General features: G+C 38.6%; 1 protein-coding gene across 4 annotated transcripts in view; it reads left to right on the forward strand.

Annotated features, from left to right (window-relative positions):
- ZNF438 (zinc finger protein 438) overlaps nt 1-20,827 on the forward strand; it is a 182,733-nt gene that overhangs the window by 16,046 nt on the left and 145,860 nt on the right. For all 4 annotated transcript variants that reach the window (XM_075997563.1, XM_075997565.1, XM_012789024.3 and 1 more), the window contains one exon: nt 20,196-20,248. The gene's annotated coding sequence lies outside the window, so the exon portion shown is untranslated. The remainder of the gene's footprint in view (nt 1-20,195; nt 20,249-20,827) is intronic.

Below are 20,827 nucleotides of genomic sequence, written 5' to 3' on the forward strand. Positions count from 1 at the left end.
ATGGGATTTTAATAAGTGTTGCATTGAATATGTAGATCAGTTTGGGTAGTATAGACATTTTAACGATGTTGAGTCTGCCAGTCCAGGAGCATGGAATGGATTTCCATCTGTTTACATCCTCTGCTATTTCCTTCCTCAGTGTTTCATAGTTCTCCCTGTAGAGGTCTTTTACCTCCTTGGTTAAGTATACCCCTAGGTAGTTTAATTTCTTTGTTGCTATTGTGAAGGGTATTGAGTATTTAATTTGGTTCTCAATTGGAATGTTGTTGGCGTATATGAATGCCTCTGATTTCTGTGTATTGATTTTGTATCCTGAGACTTTACTAAATTCGTTTATCAGTTCCAGGAGTTTCTTGGTTGAATCATTGGGGTTTTCTAAATATAATATCATATCATCAGCAAACAGTGAAAGTTTGATCTCTTCTGCCCCTATTTGGATACCTTTAATTCCACTTTCCTGTCTGATTGCTGTAGCCAGGACTTCCAGCACTATGTTGAATAGAAGTGGAGATAGTGGGCAGCCTTGTCTGGTTCCAGTTCTAACTGGGAATGCTTTCAGTTTTTCCCCATTCAGTATGATGTTGGCTATGAGTCTGTCATATATGGCTTGTATCATTTTTAGGTATGTCCCTTCTATGCCTATTAAGTGTTCGTATGATGAAAGGGTGTTGAATTTTGTCTAAAGCTTTTTCTGCATCTATTGAAAGAATCATGCGATCTTTGTTTTTGCTTCTATTTATGTGGTGAATTGCATTTACAGATTTACATATGTGGAACCATCCCTGCATCCCTGGGATGAAGCCCACTTGGTCATGATGGATTATTTTTTTGATAAGCGTCTGGATTCGGTTAGCTAAGATTTTGTTGAAAATTTTTGCATCTATATTCATTAGGGATATTGGTCTGTAGTTTTCTTTTTTTGTTGCATCCTTTCCTGGTTTGGGTATCAGAGTAATAGTCGCTTCATAAAAGGTGTCAGGGAGGTTTCCGTTCTTCTCGATGTTGTAGAATAGTTTCTGCAAGATAGGTACTAGTTCTTTTTTGTAAGTGTGGTAAAATTCGGGTGTGAAGCCATCTGGACCGGGACTTTTCCTTTTAGGGAGATTTTTAATTGCTGTTACTATTTCAGCTATTGAGAGCTGGTCTGAACAGCTGGTCTGTTCAGGGAATCTATTTCTTCCTGGTTGAGCCTAGGGAGGCTGTGTGTTTCTAGAAATTTGTCCATTTCCTCCACATTTTCCAATTTGTGTAAATAAAGATTTTTGTAGTACTCATAAATTATATCTTGTATCTCTTTGGGATCAGTTGTGATATCTCCTTTTTTGTTCCTGATGGAGCTTATTAGAAATTTTTCTGCTTTTCGTTAGCTTAGCCAATGGCGTGTTTATTTTGTTTATTTTTTTCAAAGAACCAACTTTTTGTTTTATTAATCTCCTGAATAGCTTCCCTGTTTTCAATTTCGTTTAGTTCTGATTTGATCTTGTTGATTTCACTCCTTCTGCTGGGTTTGGGGCTGGTCTGTTCTTCTTTTTCCAGCTTTTTGAGTTGTTTTGTTAGATTGTCTATTTGTGATCTTTTTGACTTTTGGTTATAGGCATTTATGGAAATAAACTTTCCTCTCAGAACTGCTTTAGCTGTGTCCCAGAGGATTTGATAACTTGTCTCTCCATTGTCATTTTCTTCATAGAATTTTTTTATTTCCATCTTGATTTTTTCATTTATGAAGTAATCATTTAGTAGGAAGTTGTTTAATTTCCTTGTTTTTGTGTAGAAATGTGAGTTTCTGTTACTGTTGATTTCTACTTTTATTCCACTGTGATCTGAGAAGATACATGGTATGATTTCTATTTTTTAAAAATTCTTGAGGTTTACTTTGTGTCCTAGGATATGGTCAATCTTAGAGAATGTCCCGTGTGCTGATGAGAAGAATGTATATTCAGTGGATTTTGGGTAGAATGTTCTGTAAATGTCAGTCAGACCCAATTGTTCTAGAGTTTTGTTTAAGTCCATTATTTCTTTATTAATTTTCTGTTTGGAGGATCTGTCTCGTTCCGTCAGTGGGGTATTGAAATCTCTGGTGATTATGGAGTTGCTATTAATCCATTTGCTTAGCTCCAGTAAGTTTTGTGTTACGAATCTGGGTGCACCTAAGTTGGGTGCATATATATTTAAAATTGTTATCTCTTCTTGTTGAACTGTGCCCTTCACCATTATATAATGACCCTCTTTGTCTTTCACTACTTTTGTTGGTTTAAAAACTAAATCGTCTGAAATTAGAACTGCCACACCAGCCTTCTTTTGGCTTCTATTTGCTTGGAATACTGATCTCCACCCTTTTATTTTTAGTCTATATGCATCCTTGCTTGTTAGATGTGTTTCTTGAAGACAGCATATACTTGGCCTGTATTTTCTTATCCATTCAGCCAGCCTATGCCTCTTGAGTGGAGAGTTTAACCCATTCACATTTATTGAGAGAACTGATAGGTAAGGTAGATTACTGTTCATTCTGTTGGGTTGGATGTTGTTGCTATGATTTCTGTCTTGAGCCATTGTAATATCTGGCCTTTAATATCTTTGGGTTTTGGTTGTTTTTATATTCGTGGGTTATTATTATGATGTTCCGTGCGTAACGCTGTTTTGAGTACTTCTTGTAGGGCTGGTCTCGTCTTGGTGAATTCTCTGAGCCTTTGCTTATCTGAGAATGTCTTTATTTCTCCTTCATATACGAAGCTTAGTTTTGCATGGAATAATATTCTAAGCTGGGCATTGTTTTGTTTCAAAAGAGTGAGTATGGGGCCCCAGTCTCTCCTTGCTTGTAAAGTCTCATTAGAGAAGTCTGGTGTTATTCGAATTGGCTTTCCCTTGTATGTTTCTTGCTTCTTTCGTCTTATAGCTCTTAGAAGGGCCTCTTTAGTTGAAATTTTGGTCAGTCTGATGACTGCATGTCATGAAGTCTTCCTGTTTGCATTGAATCTCCCAGAGGTCCTCTGAGCTTCTTGAACTTGTATATCGAGATTTTGAGCAAGGCCTGGGAAATTTTCCTCTATTATATTTTCAAACAGCTTGTCCAACCCTTGAGTGTTGCCTTCTTCCCCTTCTGGTAACCCTATGGCCCTCACATTAGGTTTCTTCCCATAATTCACATCTCTTGTAGGCTTTGCTCGTTTCTCTTGTTTCTCTGCTCTATTTCTGTGACTGATTTATTTTATTGGAGGGTGTTATCTTCAATCTCTGAGATTCTTTCTTCTGTTTGATCCACCCTGTTCTTGAGACTTTCCACTGTATTTTGTAGTTCCCTGAATTGGTTCTTCATTTCCAGGAGTTCAGTTAAACTTTTCTTCATTGTGTCTATTTCTTTAGTGAACTTTTTTTCCAGATCCTGGAGGCTTTTTGTGGTTTCTTTGTGTTGGTTATTGAGTTGTTCTTGCAGGTCGGTGAGTGTTCTTATGATCCACCTCTGAAATTCCTCTTCTGTCATTTTGGTTGCCTCATTTTGGATGGTGCCTGTTTCTAGGGGGCTGGGGCTCCTCTTTGGGGGTGTGTTTTCCGCTTGGTTCTTTATATTTCCTGAGTTCCTTCACTGGTTTCTTCCCATGTCGATCAGTTGTTGTTTCTTTCCTTTAGGTTTTTGTTTGGGTATTCACACGCCTTGTTTAGTTTCTGATCCAGTAGGTGGTGTCTGTGGGTGAGATTTGACCACTCCTGTATAATGAGTCAGTAGGTGTTGTGAAAAGGGTGTATGCGATGCTCTCCCTGTCAGTAGGTGGCGCTTGCTTGGAGGAACAGGCTACGCTGTTGTTTTTTTTTGTCCTGTTATCAGGTCTTGTTTCTGTAGAGAGAACTCTAGTGCCTCAGGTGGTAGGTGGAGCCCTGGGACTTCCAGGTGTTTCCTTTTTTCCTCTTCAGTGAGGGCTAGTCTAGGAAAGAGTCTGGGTGGAGCTGGGTTGGGTAAGCCTGCCCTCAGGTGCACCACCAGTGTCATTAGCAGGGGTCCAAGTTCTGTTCTCTGCTTCCAGGCAAAGCTGACAGGGAGGGGCTGGAATGGCCCGTCTCAGTCAGAGTCTGTGTGTGGGGTGGGGCTATCTGAGACTCGCAGTTTGGAGTGGGCCTGGTTTCTTTCCACCCTCCCCAACTCCACAGCTACTCCTGGGCCTCTGCCAGCAGGCCAGACCACACGCCTCCAGGCCTCCCCTGGCTGTGCTGCGGGGGGGGGGGTGGGGTGGGGGGTGGGGGGGGAGGGACGGCTCCCTGCGCAGGAATGCCACCTGGGCTGGGCTCAAGGCCTCCTTTTGGGAGGAGGGTTGCCCTCTAGGACTCTGAACTGCCCCTGAAGCCACACACACCTCAGTAGGCTGTTCACAAATATCCCTTCTGTGCCCCGGGCAATGTGAGATCTCGGTGCATGGGATCTGGTCTGCAGGTCTGACCTCTGGGTCCCAGAGTTCAAACTGTATCCCCACCAGGGAGAGCAGTGCCAGTCCCAGTTCACTCACAGGGAACCCACGCTCGGTCTATGTCTCTCAACCTCAGGGTCTACCCCGTTCTCCTGGGATCACCGTGCCAGCAGCTCCTGGGAAGGCTGGCGGGTAGGGAGCTCACACTCTGAGTTCCCCTTAGTCAGCTGTAGGGCCCCAAAAGGGAAGGTCCCATTCCCTGTAGGTGCTTCCGGCTGGTGGCTATATTGTCTCTCTGTCTCTCTGGGCAGCCGCAGGTAGGGTCGGTGGAGGGGAGGAGGAGGCAATATGGCGTCTGCCACGAGGCTCAGGTCTGTGCACACGGAACTGCCCCGAGGGAGTTGGGAGCCTGGTGCCGCGTCCGCTACTGGCTTACCGCTCACTGGCAGCGGCTGTCGCTAGGCTGGTGTCTGCTGGTCTCTCCACTGGCTGGGGAGCCCCCCAGCAGTCCAGGATGCAGGTGAGGGGAAACGTCCTATCCAACTACACTTCCCGCTGGTCTCCGGGCTGCTCCAGCGGTCCCAGCTTCCAGTTCTCCTCCATGTGAGCTTCTCCCGTGGAGTCTCCCGTGGTCTCAGGTACTCCTCCTTCCGACCCTCATCCGACGTAGGCTCGTCTTCTTGGTTCTTTCTTCCAATTTCTGCTAGAATCTGTCTTTTCTGCAGAGACACTCTGTCTGGCGGTGTTTCTCATCTGCCATCTTCCCTCTTTTTTCTATAAGTCTATTCTTGTTTTATAGATGAGGTGAGTGAAGCACTAGGAGGTTGAATACCTTCTCCATAGTCAAAACAGCTGGTTAATGGTAAAGTCTAGATTCTAGCCAGGCTTTACTCACTGCAGAGCCTGCTATGAACAAGATTATGTTCCCACAAATTTGTATGTTGAAGCCCTAATCCCCAAAGAGATAATAGTTTGAGGTGGGGCCTTTGGTAGAAAATGAGGTGTAGGTGAGGTCATGAGGGTTGGCCCTCTTGATGGAATAAATGCCCTTATAAAAAGAGACACCAGAGAGCTCTTTCTGTGGCATGGGAGAACTTTGTGGGAAGGCAACTGTTCACAAGCCAGGAAGAAGGCCTTCATCAGAAACGGACACCTTGACCTTGAAATCCCCAGCTTCCAGAACTAGGGATTAAGTTCCAGAATTTATTCCAGAGAATAAGTTTCTGTTGTTTAATCCACCCAATTAAATTTCTGTTGTTGAGATAGCTTGAAATGACTAAGAAAGAGCCCATTCTTTTAACTGCTACATCGTGTATAGAGGCTTTTCTCAGATCACACAGTTAATAGCGAATTGTATGCAAAGAAGGGGCCACAAATGTGGAAAGAACACAAAGGAAGAATGTTACTGAAGCCAAGAGACAAACATTTTAAGATTAAGGATAACAGTATTAAATTGATGAGGTCTAGTAAATTTTGAATGAATTTTCAGTGAAGAAGTCATCTGTACTTTGGGGAGAGCAGTTTTGTGTTTGCAGACAAAATCCAGCTTCCAGAGGGTTAAGTAGTGAATGGTGTGGAGGGCAGGGAAAATAGCTTAAACCCCTTTTCAAGCCACTTGGCTGTGAAGGGAAAGAGGCACATAGCACTGTGGGAAGAGAGACATAAAGTCTGGGGAAGTATATTAGTTTTGTTTGTTTTATTATGGGAGAGATTTAAGCATTTATGTGCATTGAGGTAAAAGGAGAGAAGACAAAACTGAAGATATGGAGGGGGAAAGTAGGTAAATGACGATATCAGATCTCTAAGGAGGTGGATATCTTGAGGTGTAGAGCACCAGTTGAAGGTTAGCCTTGAGCAGGAACAGGGACACCCTTCCTCCACACTGCCAGGAAAGGAGATAAGAATGTGCATATGGTCATTGGTCAGTAAGGGTGGAGGAAATTGAGGGAGTCTGACAGGGGATTGTAATTTGCAGGTAGCACATTGGAGTTTAAGACCTCTCTTTTGTTTCTGTGAAGGTGATAACCTTTGCTGAGTGAAGGGGAGAGTAGGAAGCTTGATGAAAGTGTTACAAGTTTGGAAATAATATTGTGGGGCATAAAAGAGGGAGCTGCTGATTAGGAGCCCATGAAAGGGTTGATGGCACCAGTGAGAAGGGCCTACTGAGCTGGGAGGCTGTGCATTTGTAGAGTTCTCAGCTTGTATAGTTGGGCCTTTTTATAATAGGGATCTCTAGTCTGGCTGTAAGAGTGAAGAAGACGCTTAGATTGGTTTGCTTTAGAGGGTGTATGTAGAAGTAGGATAAGCCTGCAAGAAAGTTGAGAATTTAGGCCCGGGAGTGAGCAAAGCTGAATAATCAGATCCTAAGTTATGTTGGATCAGAAATGAAGCTTGGAGCATGGTTAATGGATTAGGAAAAAAATAGTGGAGTGGGAAAAACTGGAAGCTTAAACAGATTTAAGATCAAATATGGTTATTCAGTAAATATTTCTTGAACATTTATCTTCCAACACTGTTCAAGGAGACTACCTAGATCAAAATGGTGATCAAAACAAAGTCTGCCCTTATAGAGCTTAATTCTGGTGGGGAGGTATACGACAGGCAAACATAAACATAGTGCATAAAAGTATACATACTATTAATGTATATAGTTTCATATGGTAAGAAAATGTTAAAAAGCAAAATGAAGAAGGGTCAGGGATAGAGTGATATATATGCTATATTAAATCGTGTCATCAGGGAAATGGCTTTTAGAAGAAGTGACCTGTGAGCAGAGAATTGAATGTAGTCAGGGACCTCGCAGTGCAGATGTCTGGGGAAGAAGGTAAGGAAACAGCACATGTAGATCCCTGGCTGAGGCTTGTCTGAAGAGCAGCCACAGCACTGGGCAGGGGCATGATATATTAATGCTACAGCTGCTCTGAGATTTAGGATATTATCTAAGTGTCATGAAAAGACATTGGAAGGTTTGAATCAGAGGAGTCTCCTGATATGTCTTAACTTTTCTGAAGGCTCACACTGGCTGCTTTTTGGAGAATTAATTGGCAGTGGAAGTTGCGGATTCTAGAGAGTTAGAAGGACAGGAGATTGTAATTTTCAGGTAGCACATTGGAGTTTAAGATTTCAGCAGTTGAGAGCTTCTGGATGAGAATCCTGTTGCTGTTCCTTTAAGCAGACGCACCCACTCCACAGCAGGCATTCTTTTCTGTGGATGAAGGCCTGACCCAGACCCTTGGCTTACACCACACCCTTTCCTGTTTTTGATTCTGTTCCTCACCGGCTTCATTTTTCATTCTCCCATTTTGTCCGCACCTTGTCTTTCAGATCTGATGTACATTATTGTTTTCCTGGCCACGACTTCCTCTAGATCTAGGTTTTCAGATCTTTATTTCACAGTCTGACTTCAGACTTCAGTTTTCAGAAAACTTAAAAGGAGCCCAGTGTGTCAACCAGGTGAAACTGAGGGAAACACGAGTCAGGAGTGCAGTGCTCTCTGCCCACTTGCAGTTGTCCTCTGACTCCTGACGCAAGCCTAAGACACCTCAAAAAACCCCCAGCCTGCCAGTTCACAGTGTGGAAAAGCCCCACACTGAGCTGTGACATTGCCTTTCTTGCAGCAGTGATCCCTGGGATCGCCTCGGGTCATGCTTTCTCAGCTCAGCCTGTACCTTCTTAATCCTTGGCACCTAGCTTGCCAGGGAGTGAGTGGTAAGTGCGCCCTCCAGTTACAAAGTGGTGGGCTGAGGGCACTCAAAACCATGAGGAAGCCAGAGTGCATCCCCCTGAGTGTTAGTTTCCCTCACTGGCTGTTACTTAATGTACTAAATTCATATAGTACAAATTAATGTCGTTTGAATTACAGGCCATAGGTACTATTTGTCCTTTTCAACAAATTCTTTTATGACTTTAATTAAGGATATTAAATATTTTTATACCAAAAGAAAATAGATTTATTTTAGTTTAGAGTGTAACATTTGTGTGAAATTTTTAAGGAAAAAACCCATAAGATCAAGAGATTTAAAGTTTGCATGGGCCATTTAGGGTTATATCTTAAGTCTTTCGGGGATTATTAGGTTCCTCTTCTCTGCATTAGGGATACTTTGATAGAAAAGGTTAAAACTACCTTTTGAAGTTGTCATATTTATAAATCTGTATTTTTTTATATTTAGTGGAATTATTATAACATTCATATTAAGCATGGAGTAGAAACTAGCCATGATTTAGTCTATGAACCATCAGGCTTTTCTGTTTCTAGGTAAAAATATAAGTATTTTCTTCTTTTAGCCATGTTTAAGTTTGACAAGTGTCATTAAGCATTGCATGTTATAAAAGGGATTTGTATTAATATGAATCGGATGATGGCCTAGTAATTGGAGCAATACTCAGAGTTGTTCTAGGCCATGAAATAAGTTTGGTGCTTTGGATTTTTAAATAAATGCTATCACTTGCATTACACTCTAACATTTCCTCTGAGTTGATGGTGGGTCTTCAAGTAGTAAGATAAAAAATTTATTTGTTAGGACTGTTTACCAGCAAGGAATTGATTTAGGGGTAGAGGTTTTGCATAACACTATCAAATTATGAGATTAGTAAAAGCAAGAATTTGGTCATGTTCATTGATACATCTTGAGCTGGGAGTAATGCAGGGCCTCACGTGTTGCACTGTTTTTTGAGTGAATGAATGAACCAGTTTGTCTTTTGATGTGACTGTGGAATGAGATTGTCTGGTTATGTATACAGGACAGCTTCAGGATTGAATGAGGGAGCCTTCCTGGGTATGCTGTCACAATGTTGCTATCAACATGTAGTTCTTTTAAATAAATAGAAACAGGAGCACAGATGTAAGTTTTGAGTTTGCTGTTGTCAAGTCTGTTTAATCATTTTTTTTCATTTTTATTTTATTTATTTATTTTTAATTTATTTTTTTATTTTAGTGTATTATGGGGGTACAAGTGTTAAGGTTACTTATATTGCCCATGCCCCCTCCCCCCTTATTTAATCATTATGATGTGGCAATTCTATGTGCAAAGTGGGGTTAGCAACACAGAATCTGTTTATCTAGTACAATTAGCTGCTCTAAGATTTGATGAAGTGTACAGAATGGGATAAAATACTTACAAACCATGTATCTGATAATGGACTTATATCCAGAATTTATAATATAGAGAGCTCTTGCAGTCAATAGTAAAAAGACAAAAGTACCCTATTAAAATGGGCAAAGGATCAGAACAGATATTTCTCTAAAGAAATATGGGTAATACAAGCACATGAAAAGATGTTCAACATTATTAGTCATAGGGAAGAGCAAATCAAAATCACGTAAGATGCCACTTCACACCTATTAGTTGTCTATAATCAGACAGAGAACAAGTGTTGGTAGGATGTGGAGAAATTGGAAACACCATACATTGCTGGTAGTAATGTAAAATGGGCAGCCACTTTAGAAAACAGCTTGGTATTTCTTCAAAAGGTTAAAACATAAGAGTTACCATATGGTTACCTAGCAGTTCCACTGTTAGGTATCTACTCACGAGAAATGAAAACATATATCCACAAAAAAAATTGAACATAAGTGTTTGTAGTGGTATCATTCCTGGTAGCTAAACAGTGGAAACAACCCAAATGTCTATCACCTGATGAATGGATAAACAAAATGTGGTATATCCATACAATGGAATAATTCAGCATTAAAAAGGAATAAAGTACTGACACAAGCTACAACATGGATGGATCTCAAAACATTATGCTAAGTGGAAGAAGCCAGACACAAAAGCTATATATTTTATGATTCCATTTATATGAACCATCTGAAATAGCCCAATCCATAGAGACAGAAACTATTTCAGTAGGCTGTGAGGGTTGGGGCCAGGAGATGGGGAGTGGAAACTAATGGATTAGAGAGATTCTTCTGGAGATGATGAAAACATTCTAAAACTGTGATGGTTGCACAACTCAGTGAATATGCTAATATAATTAAATTGTATACTTTAAAAGGGTAAATTGTATAGTATGTGAATTATGTCTCGGTAAAACTGTTGAAAAAGAATAAGTGAGGTAGTATGTGGGAGTGTATTTTGAGTTATTTGAAAAGATACTATTATTATTTCAGTTTGAGTGTAAGGCTTTAAATAGTAGCAGGATGCCTTACATGTTTTTCCTTACTTGCAGGGCTGCGATTTTTTATGCAATGACTCAGTGATATAAGGCTGTAACTCAGCAATATAAAATATTGAAAATGTTGAAACATAAAATGAAAACTGCTTGGTCTACTGTTTTTATTTAATAGGATTTTCTTAATCAGTTAATTCTCAATAAGTAGAATGTGTTATTAAGGAATTAGGTTTTAGACTCATAAAATTTTAGAGCTGGAAGGAACTTAAGAAGTCATCTATCCTAGGCCTCATTTTGTTTTGTGAAAGAACTAAGTCTTACAGAGGCTAAGTAAGATATCTTAGGTCACAGAGATGAGTAAATTCTTAAACTGTGTCAGTGTTCTTTCTGTTGCCTATTTGATTTCAGTGCTATTAATAGTATTGAACCAATAATATCCATAGCAGCTATTTAAATGCTTCCTGTGTACTAGGTAGTCTGTTACATACTTTATGTATGTTATCTTGGTTAATCAACACAGAAATTTATGAAGACAGTTCACTTTACCTGTTTATTAGTTTCTTAGTGCTACTGAAAAAAAAATAAATAAAAAGCAACTTCATGTCTTAACACAAATTTGTTTTCTTACAGTTGTGGAGTTCAGAAACCCAAAATGGGTCTCAGTGTCAGCATGGCTGCGTCTCTTTCTGAAGGCATTAGGGGAGATCAGTTTTCTTATCTTCTCCCACTTCTAGAGGCTGCCCACTTTCCTTAGCTTGTAGTCTCCTTCCATCTTTAAGCCAGCGATGGCTGGTCAAGTGTTTCTCACAGTATCATCCCTCTGGTTTTGATTCTGCCTCCACCTTCCCTTTAAAGACCCTTGTGATTATTTTGGGCCCACCTGGATAATCCAGGATCTTATTTTAAGGTCCTTTGATTAGCAACCTTAATTCCATCTTGCCAATTGAATAGAAAAAACACTCAGAGTGATTTTTCTTTTTTCTCACTCAACAATCAGCATAGAAGACTTCTGTGATTGAATTGGGGGAGTGGACTCCCCACACACCAAGCAGGCAGTCAGTTCTGCAGTGGATGCCAGCTGAGTGTCCTCCAATTCAGTTCTTTTCTGACTGTCTCCCACTGGTTGAGGACTCAGTCCCACATGACTACCTTCCATTGCCAATGGCAAGCTCCAGAATGTTTTACCTGTGCTTCTGAGTGACATGCAATAAGTGGGGTTCCCACAACCCCCTCCTTGGGATCATGTAATTTGCTAGAGTGGCTCATAGAATTGAGGGAAACGTTTACTGGTTTATTATAGAGGATATTACAAATGAAGAGATACAAATGAAGAGATGCATAGGCAAGGCACATGGAAAGGGGTGTGAAGCGTCCATGCCCTTCTCAGGCACACTACCCTCTATGAACCGCCACATGTTCAGCTATCTGGAAGCTCTCTGAACACTGTCCTTTTGGGGTTTTATGGAGGCTTCTTTACATACACATGGTTGATTAAATAATTGGCTACTGGTGATCAGCTTAACCTTCTGCCCTTCTCCCCTTCCCAAAGGCTTGGGAATGGGGCTGAAAGTCCCAACCCTGTAATCAAGCCTTGATCTTTCCCATGACCAGCTCCCATCTTGAAGCTACCTAGGGGACTTCCAGCCAACTGTCAACTCATACCATACAAAAAGACAACACTTTGGATATGCTAAGGATATTAGGAGTTGTATGCCAGGAAAGGGAGATAAAGACAAAATATATATTTCACAGTATTACACCATGTGACATAGTATGGTCAGAGATTCCAGGGATTAGGATATGGCTATCCCTGGAGGTGGGGCAGTATTCTGACTACCATAATCTGTTAATTAGGTAAAGAGATTTAGGTTTAGAGAGGTTAGGTAAGTTGTTCAAAGTCACAACATGAGTAAAGAAAGAGTTGGTATTTTAACCCAGGCCTATTACAAATATTTATCACATCTTTTACAGTAACATGGTCTTTTCCACAAATGCCATTTGATCCTGGTCTAGAAAAGTAAATAGGGTGATGAGCAGTGTTAAATAGTAGATATCTGTTCACCTTTTTCTTTGTTGTGTATGTTTAAGGTGTATAATATATTTTGATATACATACACAGAGTGAAATCATTAGTGAAGCAGATTAACATTATTAATTATATAGTTACACTTTTTTGTGGTAAGTACATTTAAAATCTACTATTTTAATAAAAATCTCTAATACAATACCATATTAACTATAGTTATGTTATATGTTAGGTCTCCAGACTTGTTCATCCTACATATCTGCAACTTTGTATCCTTTGACCTCCATCTCCCCTTTTCCCCCAACACTCCTGATAACCACCATTTTATTCTCTATTTCTGTATATTCAACTTCTTTCTCTTTTTTGATTTCACATATAAATGAGATTACGCAGTATTTTTCTTTCTGTGTCTAGCCTACTTCACTTAGCATAATGTCTTCCAGGTTCATTTATCTTGTAGCAGATGGCAAGATCTCCTGAATAATATTCAATTTTATGTATGTATATATATGTCACAGTTTCTTTATCCATTCATCTGTCAACAGACACTTCAGTTGTATCTTGGCTATTGTGAATAATGCTGCAGTGAACATGGGAGTACAAGTATCTTTATGAGATGGTGATTCATACCCAGAAGAGGGATTGCTGGATCATATGGTAGTTTATTTTTAATTTCTTTAGGAACCTCCATACTGTTTTCCACAATGACTGTACCAGTCTACATTTCTACCAACAGTATACAGGTTTCTTTTTTTCCACAACCTTACCAACACTTGTTATCTCTTGTAGCTCTTTCTTATTAAAGTTAAATCACATTTACTTAATAATATCAAGAAATAGGCTGTATTATTTTGGAACAATTAAAAGCATGGTAGAAAAGTATGTTTATTGATGCAGGGAAATGTTTATGACTCATCAAGACTTGAGTTCATTAGCCCCCTCCCCACATTTCTGTTTATTAGTTTCTTCCTGTTATCAGTTCCTTCCTCATTTATCCTAGATGCCCTGACTTAAATTATTCTCCTGCAAATTTCCTTATTTCCTTTGTACCTCTTTTGTCTCTCCAATCTCAGACTGGATGAGCCAATTACTTACCAGTTTTTTTGCTTTAACAATATACTCAGCAGCCTTAACATTGCCCAACAATCTTATGATGTGTCTCTATTATCTCAGTCACTCCTCACAGCATACCTCCTCCATTCTTCTCAAACTTTTAAGCCCCTACTAGTGTTATTTGACATCTTAGCATTTCTATGCTCAGTTGACTGTGGTCAACCATTGCTTACTTTTGGAAACATTCTTTTCTTGGCCTTCACCATACCACCCTTTACTGGTTTTTCTTCTCTCATTCTCTTTCTAGTTGACGCTTCTCTGTCTTGTATGTTGGTTCTCCCATTTTTACCTGACATCTAAAAGAGCAGCTCCTCCAGGTTTAGTCCTCTTGCTTTTCACTTTGCATTTCTGGTTAAATATGATCTTTTTGCACAAGTCTTTTATATTATCTCTCTCCCAGAGTTTGTCATCCTCAGCACTGTTGACATTTTGGGCTGGATAATTTTTTGTTGTAGGGGGCTGTCTTGTATATTCTAGGATGCTTAGCAGTCTCTCTGGGTTCTACCCACTAGGTGCCAGTGGAGTTCCCTCTATCTCATTTGTATAACTCAAATGTCCCCAGATAATTGCCAGTGTCTCTGTGGGCCAGGGGGCATCTGTGTCTCTCCAGTTGAGAACCACTTATGTAGCCTAAAGTTCTCTTCTGAGGCTCTAGGGATAACTTTTTGCCATTGCCATTTAAATATCTCCTAGGTATTACAAATGTAACATGACCAAAATGGACTCTTGTTCTTTCTCTCTGATATATTCTTCCCCCAGCTTTCCTGATTTTAGATTGTTTATGACCTTGAAGGCCATTGGAGGTAGTTTGGCTTTTATTTGGAGTAAACTAGGAGAGCGTTTACTCCCGAATAAGAGAGTTTTGGGCCATGATTTCACTTAGATCAGATCTTTCTCAAGAATAGACTATGAGTTGGAAGATTGTAGCAGGAAGACCAGTTAGGAGGCTACTGAGGTAATCGCAGTGAAAAAATGGTAGTACCTTGGACCAAGGTGGTAATAGGGAAGATGGTAAGGAATGGTGGTGTCTTTGGTTTAATGTTTAAACACAAATATCCCTGAGAAGTGGAATGCATTGTATTTTTATGAAATTAATACCTTAGTGTGCTTTGTTTTTCAAGTATTTTCTAAGAACTTGTAGGAAACAGGTTTTGGCAGATCAGAGTGAAAGGAGAGTAGCCAAAGCCCAAGAGCTTCTTGGGATGTTACTTGAAGGGATTCAAGCAAGAAAGGGGAGTAAAGCGAGGGACTCAACAGGAAGAGTAAGCAAGACATATGATACAGCCAGGTCTGCCTCACAGTCTTGTGTAGGGCTTGCCTCTCCCTGTAAAACATGTACCTGTGGCATCGTGGATGGAACAAATGGAATTCAGGAGACTTTTTATCATTAAATAAAGAAAGAAAATCATTTTGGGCACTGTAAGGCCCTTAGCTGAAGTGAGGTGACTATTGGCATTTGGGGTGGGACAGATTTTTGTTGTGCACGATTGCCCTGCACTTCGCAAAACACTCAGGATCCCTGGTTCCTCACAGACTAGCAATAGTGTGCTCTCTCTCATTGTGAAATCAAAAACATAACCCTCACCCATTTCCAAACTCCCCATGGGAGTCAGACATTTTCAACTGCCAACCACGAGACTAAGTGCCTTTTCTAATTTGAAAATTGTCTTTTGTAACATGAAGTCAGAAGGCTATGGCATGCCAAGCTCTCAAAGAAAACTTAGATTATTTGTTTCTAGTTTTGGGGTCTTTTAAAAGGTATCCACCAGTACTTTAGCATGGATTTTTATTGCTGATGCACCTAGTAAGTGTTTTCTGTCTATTTACCTTAAAATATTAATTCTTAATTCTTTCATAGAGAGTGTGGATGCCTCAGAGCCATCTTTAAAGATATTGGAAAGGACACATGCTCCAGCTGCTCTCTTCCCATATTGTTATATAATATAAGGGAGTCTGAATTAAAATGAATGTGGAGTTTAGATGAAAGGGAATTCTCTAGCTATATCTTAGTAAAGATGGGAATAGGATTGGAAGAGGGAGGTTAATGGCTAGTTCATAAATGTTTATGCACATCATGTCTTTATCAGGTCTAGCTGGTATCAAGAGCTAAATATTTTTTAAATCATATTTTTGAAAACTAGTAGAAAGTAGGCTATAATATTCATCAGATTTGTGATGAATTGATAACTCAGTATTAGAGCAATGGAAAACTCATCTAGAAAAAGATCAACACTTTTGAATATATAAAATATAAGACTTATTCACAATGAAAAAGTAGCACAATGAACTGGAGAAAATTCTTGTATCAAGTGTGACTAAGGTTGATATCTATAATACTTAAAGAGAGTTCTTTCAGACTTAATGAGGACAAAACCATCAAGATTAGTATATAAGTGAACAGAGTATTTTAGCAGATAATGAGTAATAAAAATGTGGGATTATATTCACCATTACTGGTAATCAAAGAAATGCATTTTAAATTAACCTTGAATTACCTCTTCTATTCTCTATGAAGTACTGGAAATTAAAAGAACTCCCAGTAATGGAGCAGCTTTAAGGAAATGGGCCCATTCACTCTTAAGTGTTTCTTGTGCAGTACTCCGAGCCACTGCCTTTCCTTGAACAGGCTATGCAGTTTCAAACTCTATGAGTAGATGCATGTAGCATAGAGATTTTCATTTTTTATTTTATTTTGTAAATGATTTCATCTTATAGGCATATGATGCTTGTAAGTGTATTAATGTATTCACCTTATCGGTGGTAGGTAAATTCTGCAACTTTTAATGATGTTAAGTATAACTGGTAATTGATTTCTTTTAACATTTTTTTGAGTATGTACCATGTGCCAGTGATTGAGATACAGAATTCCTTTAAGGAAATCCTTGTCTGTCAGAGAAGACAGCCAGCCATCAGCCCTTTATATGGCAATATGAGTGGTACAATCATGTGATGAACAAAGTGGAGTGGATTGCAGAGGGGATGGAGAAGCAGTTATTTATTAAAGGAAGCTCATGATAATGAGATGACTCTTGAACTTCAGAAGATGGGCAAAATTTTTGCCAGGAGGAGAAGAAAAAAGGGAAAGCATGAATAGAAAGGTATAGGTGTAGAAGTATATGATATGTTTGAAAGCCACTAAAAGATTTTAGAGAAGGTTATAACATAAGCAGTTTTGTATTTCGGAAAGAAAATTGAGGTCAGTGTGGAGAATGATTGAAACAAGGCCACATGAGAAGAGTGATTTTCAATCTTTTGTGTTTTTTCTTTTTGCCATGTTTTTCCATGTGACAAGTTTGTGAGCATCCACAGATTTTAGATTGCAACATAAATACAATAAACTTTATATTATGCACAGATCTAGCCAGCCAACCATATGACCTCTCTCATAGATGTATACTCTTTAGAGTCTCTCTTCTAAAATTTTGGGTGAGAACCAGTGGGATAGAGGAATGAGATCACCTAAGAAGCCGTTGCAGTGTTCCAAACAAGAGGCAATGGCTTAAATGAGGGCAGTGATAAAATAAATGGATAGGAGGGAATATATAATATTTTTGTGGACTTGGTGTCAGAGTTGTGGGGGCATAGAGAAGAAAAGGAATTATAAATCAGTGTTTCTCAAATTTTAATGTGCATATGAAAATTTTGTTTAAAAAGGTAGATTCTGATTCAGGTCCAGGTCCGGGTGGGGGCTGAGATTCTGCATTTCTAAAAGCTCCCATGTGATCATTGTTGAAATTAGCAGGTGTGAGATAACTTGGATGTGAGACTCCAATGATTAGATAATGATGTCCTTATCTGAAATAGGGAACACAGGAGAAGAGACAAGTTGCAGAGAATCTGGGGAATTGGGTGAAGTCCTTGTGTGACATTCAGGTATAAAATTTTAGACAGTTGGAAATTTGGCTATTAAGCTCAAGACAAAAATCATGCCTAGAGATATAAATTTGGGAATCAGCATTTCATTGCTTATAATAAAAGCCATAAGAATAAGTGACATTATCTGCAAGAAAGAGATAAAGGTAATATTAGAAATATACTGATTCCTGTCTACTAGAATTTTAATATTTCATTTAAGTTACCAGCAGTAGGAAAGAGATTGGATAGGTAGGTAGCCTCCTTAGTATGAACAGTCAGTCTCTAGGTGTAAATTCAGGAGTGGAGAAGTCTTCTTTGGAAAACTGCCTTCTTTCTTGGTAATAATCATAGAACAGGTTAAATATTCCATAAATCAGGTTAAAAATACATTGAAGTGCCTTTTCTTATGAAAATTCATTCATACTAACAAGTATGTATTATGTATCTTCAAAATGCCAGCTACTCTTCTAAGCTGTATTAAAATAATAACAAATGAAACGCGTCCCTGACACAATGGCGTTTATGGGGAAGATTGACAAAGTGATTACAGTACAGTGTGATAAATGCTGTTACAGTGAAGTGTAGTGTTGATGAGAGAGCACACACATTAGGAACATATGACTCAGTGTAAAGATAAAGGATGGTCTTCCTGAGGAAGTGGCATTTAAGCTGAGACCAGAAGGCTGAGTGGAGGTAAGCTACAAAAAGAGGAAGGGAAGGGCATAACCGCAATGACTTGGCAGGGAGAAAGCCCTACAGGTTGGAGAAGTTCAGTGTGGCTGCCCAGGGACTGTGTGGAGTGGGGAGTATGAAAGATGAACTCAGAGAGGTGAACAGAGGCCCTGACAAGGCCCTCTTCCCTGGGACTTGGTAGAGGAGGGAGGGGGAAAAAATGATGTATTTTCCAAAGGAAAGGCTGTTATTCTGCTTTGGTATAGTTCAAACAATAGTGTTAGGCATATGGTTTTTACAAGACTTTCATGGACTGGCCTGGTAATACAATGACTCATGGTAACATTATTTCTATAGGAAAAATGTTTTGGGCTTCAAAACTGTTTTATAATTTAACTTTCAATTTTTTTTCACCATTTGGAAACTGCTTGGATAGGAACACAATTCTCATGCTTTTTGTCATTTGTGCTAAAATTGTGCTTTCTCTGGTATTTATCTATGTGGCTACAGTGTTGATATTCCAGTCTCTGATATGAATCAAAGGTATCATTCCACAGATGTGGTTGAAATGTTTTCTTTTGACCAGATTTAGAAAATATATGGAAATGAATATAGAAATCTTTGTATAAATTGTTTGATTTTCAACATGTTTGTTCTTCAAAGTTAAGGATTCCCTCTGTAAACTATTATGGTATTGTGCTATATGCCATGAAAGTATGAAAAAAGAATGAAACTGACATGAAAATTGTTATAAACACAAAGTAGAAGAGATTTGTATGGTTTCACTATTGAAGTCAAATGGAATGTGAAGGTAAATAATAAAAGTATAGCTTTTAAAAATAGTTTCATCATCATCTTCATTACTAGCCTATTATATTATTAAAATACTAGAGTTTTTTAAAGCAGGAAAGAACTGGTATGGACAGTCCTTTTGTAAAAAAGATCTATATGAATGCCATTTTGTTTAATAAATGAAACTTTTGGCTGAAACTTTCCAATTCCTGTCTCCAACATGCAAAGGTAATTTCATCCACATATAGCTTGGTGAAAGTATCTTTTTATCAGTCAGAATGCTTTTAGCTAGCAAGTGACAAAAGACCCAACTCAAAGTGGCTTAAGTAATAAGTACATTTTATTGTTTAATATAATTAGAAACCTGGAAGAAAGTTGGTTTTATAGTTGGCTCATATAGCAGCTAACTGCTGTCATTAGACTGCTTGCTCTTTTTTGTCTTTCTATTCTGTCTTCTTGGATGAGTTGGCTTTTGTCTGCAGACTTTTCCCTTCCTGATCTCAAGATGGCAGTTTTAGTTCTAAGAATTACATTTTCATATCAAAGTACCCAAGAGTGTAAGAAAAGAGTCTCTCTCTCTCTCTCTCTCTCTCTCTCTCTCTTTTTAAGAGTGAAGAAAAGTGTCTTAGAAACCTTGTAGAAGACGTGAACTCACTAGCCAACATTACATCTCATACCTGTTTCTAAACCAGTCAGTGGCAAGGGGTATAGATCCTATGTTTGGCTTATACTAGTCAATATTCATGGCCCTACACTCCTCTGAGAGTAAGCAAAATTAGGATTCTGTTATCCAGAAAGAAGGGAAGACTGGGTAGGCAACCACTAGTGTCTGGCATAACTTCCAAGTCAGTTCCTTTGCCTAGGCTCTTAATTCCTTTCCATGTCATGGGGGACCTTCTTCTATTAATCATTCCTTCTTTATTTTCAATCTCTCTCCTCATTCTCTTTCTTCAAGCTTCTTGAAAGAAGAGTCTAATTTTTTACCTCTTGTTTATTCCTTAAATTCCCCGCAATCTGAATTCTCCTCCCAATAATAAACCTTTCTGTTGTCATCAGTAACCACTTGATTATTGAATTCTTTGCCCATTTCTTTTGTTTTCCTGGATTTTCTTTCTTGTTGAAAATGAAATGAAACAGTTGAAAATCAAGGGAAGGCAGTTTATATGTATATATATTTGGTAAAAATAGATCATCTGAATATGGTTATAATACTACTCTATATTCTATTACAGAATTAATTGAAAGAATTTACCATATAATGACTCTACAGGAACCTTGGAAATAGGTAAGTGACATCTTGCTTCAGTGATTTACCTTTTTTTCTCTTCAATAAAGTATTAGTAGAAATATCAAGTTTACATGAATCTTCATGTAATATTTCCCTAATATCCAATAAATCATATTTTCTAGGGAATTTTAGGTTTACTTTCTATAGTAATTATAATGAGGACATTGTTAATAACATAGGAGTGTGTCATGTGCCAAAATGTAAAGCATTAAAAGAAAACATGAAATGCAGTATGGTACCCTGGTTTGTACCTAGGAACTGAAGAAAGATATTTTTAGAAAAACAGGTGAAATGTAAAGAAAATCTCTAGTTTAGTTAATAGTAATATATCAGTGGTTAATTTCTTAGTTTTGATGTATGTACTGTGGTTATATAAGATATTAACTTTATGGAAAACTGGGTGAAGAGTATATAGAAACAGTGTACTATCTTTGCAACTATCTTTGCAACTATTGTAAATCTAAAATTATTTAAAAATAAATATTTTAAGCAAAGTAATCAAAATTTATTAATTTGAAAATTACAGTTTAGAAGTAGCTTTTCTGTCCAATGGTTTGAAAAAATCAAAATTATTAA

Source organism: Microcebus murinus, chromosome 25 (genome assembly GCF_040939455.1).
Source record: "Microcebus murinus isolate Inina chromosome 25, M.murinus_Inina_mat1.0, whole genome shotgun sequence".
NCBI lineage: Eukaryota > Metazoa > Chordata > Mammalia > Primates > Cheirogaleidae > Microcebus > Microcebus murinus.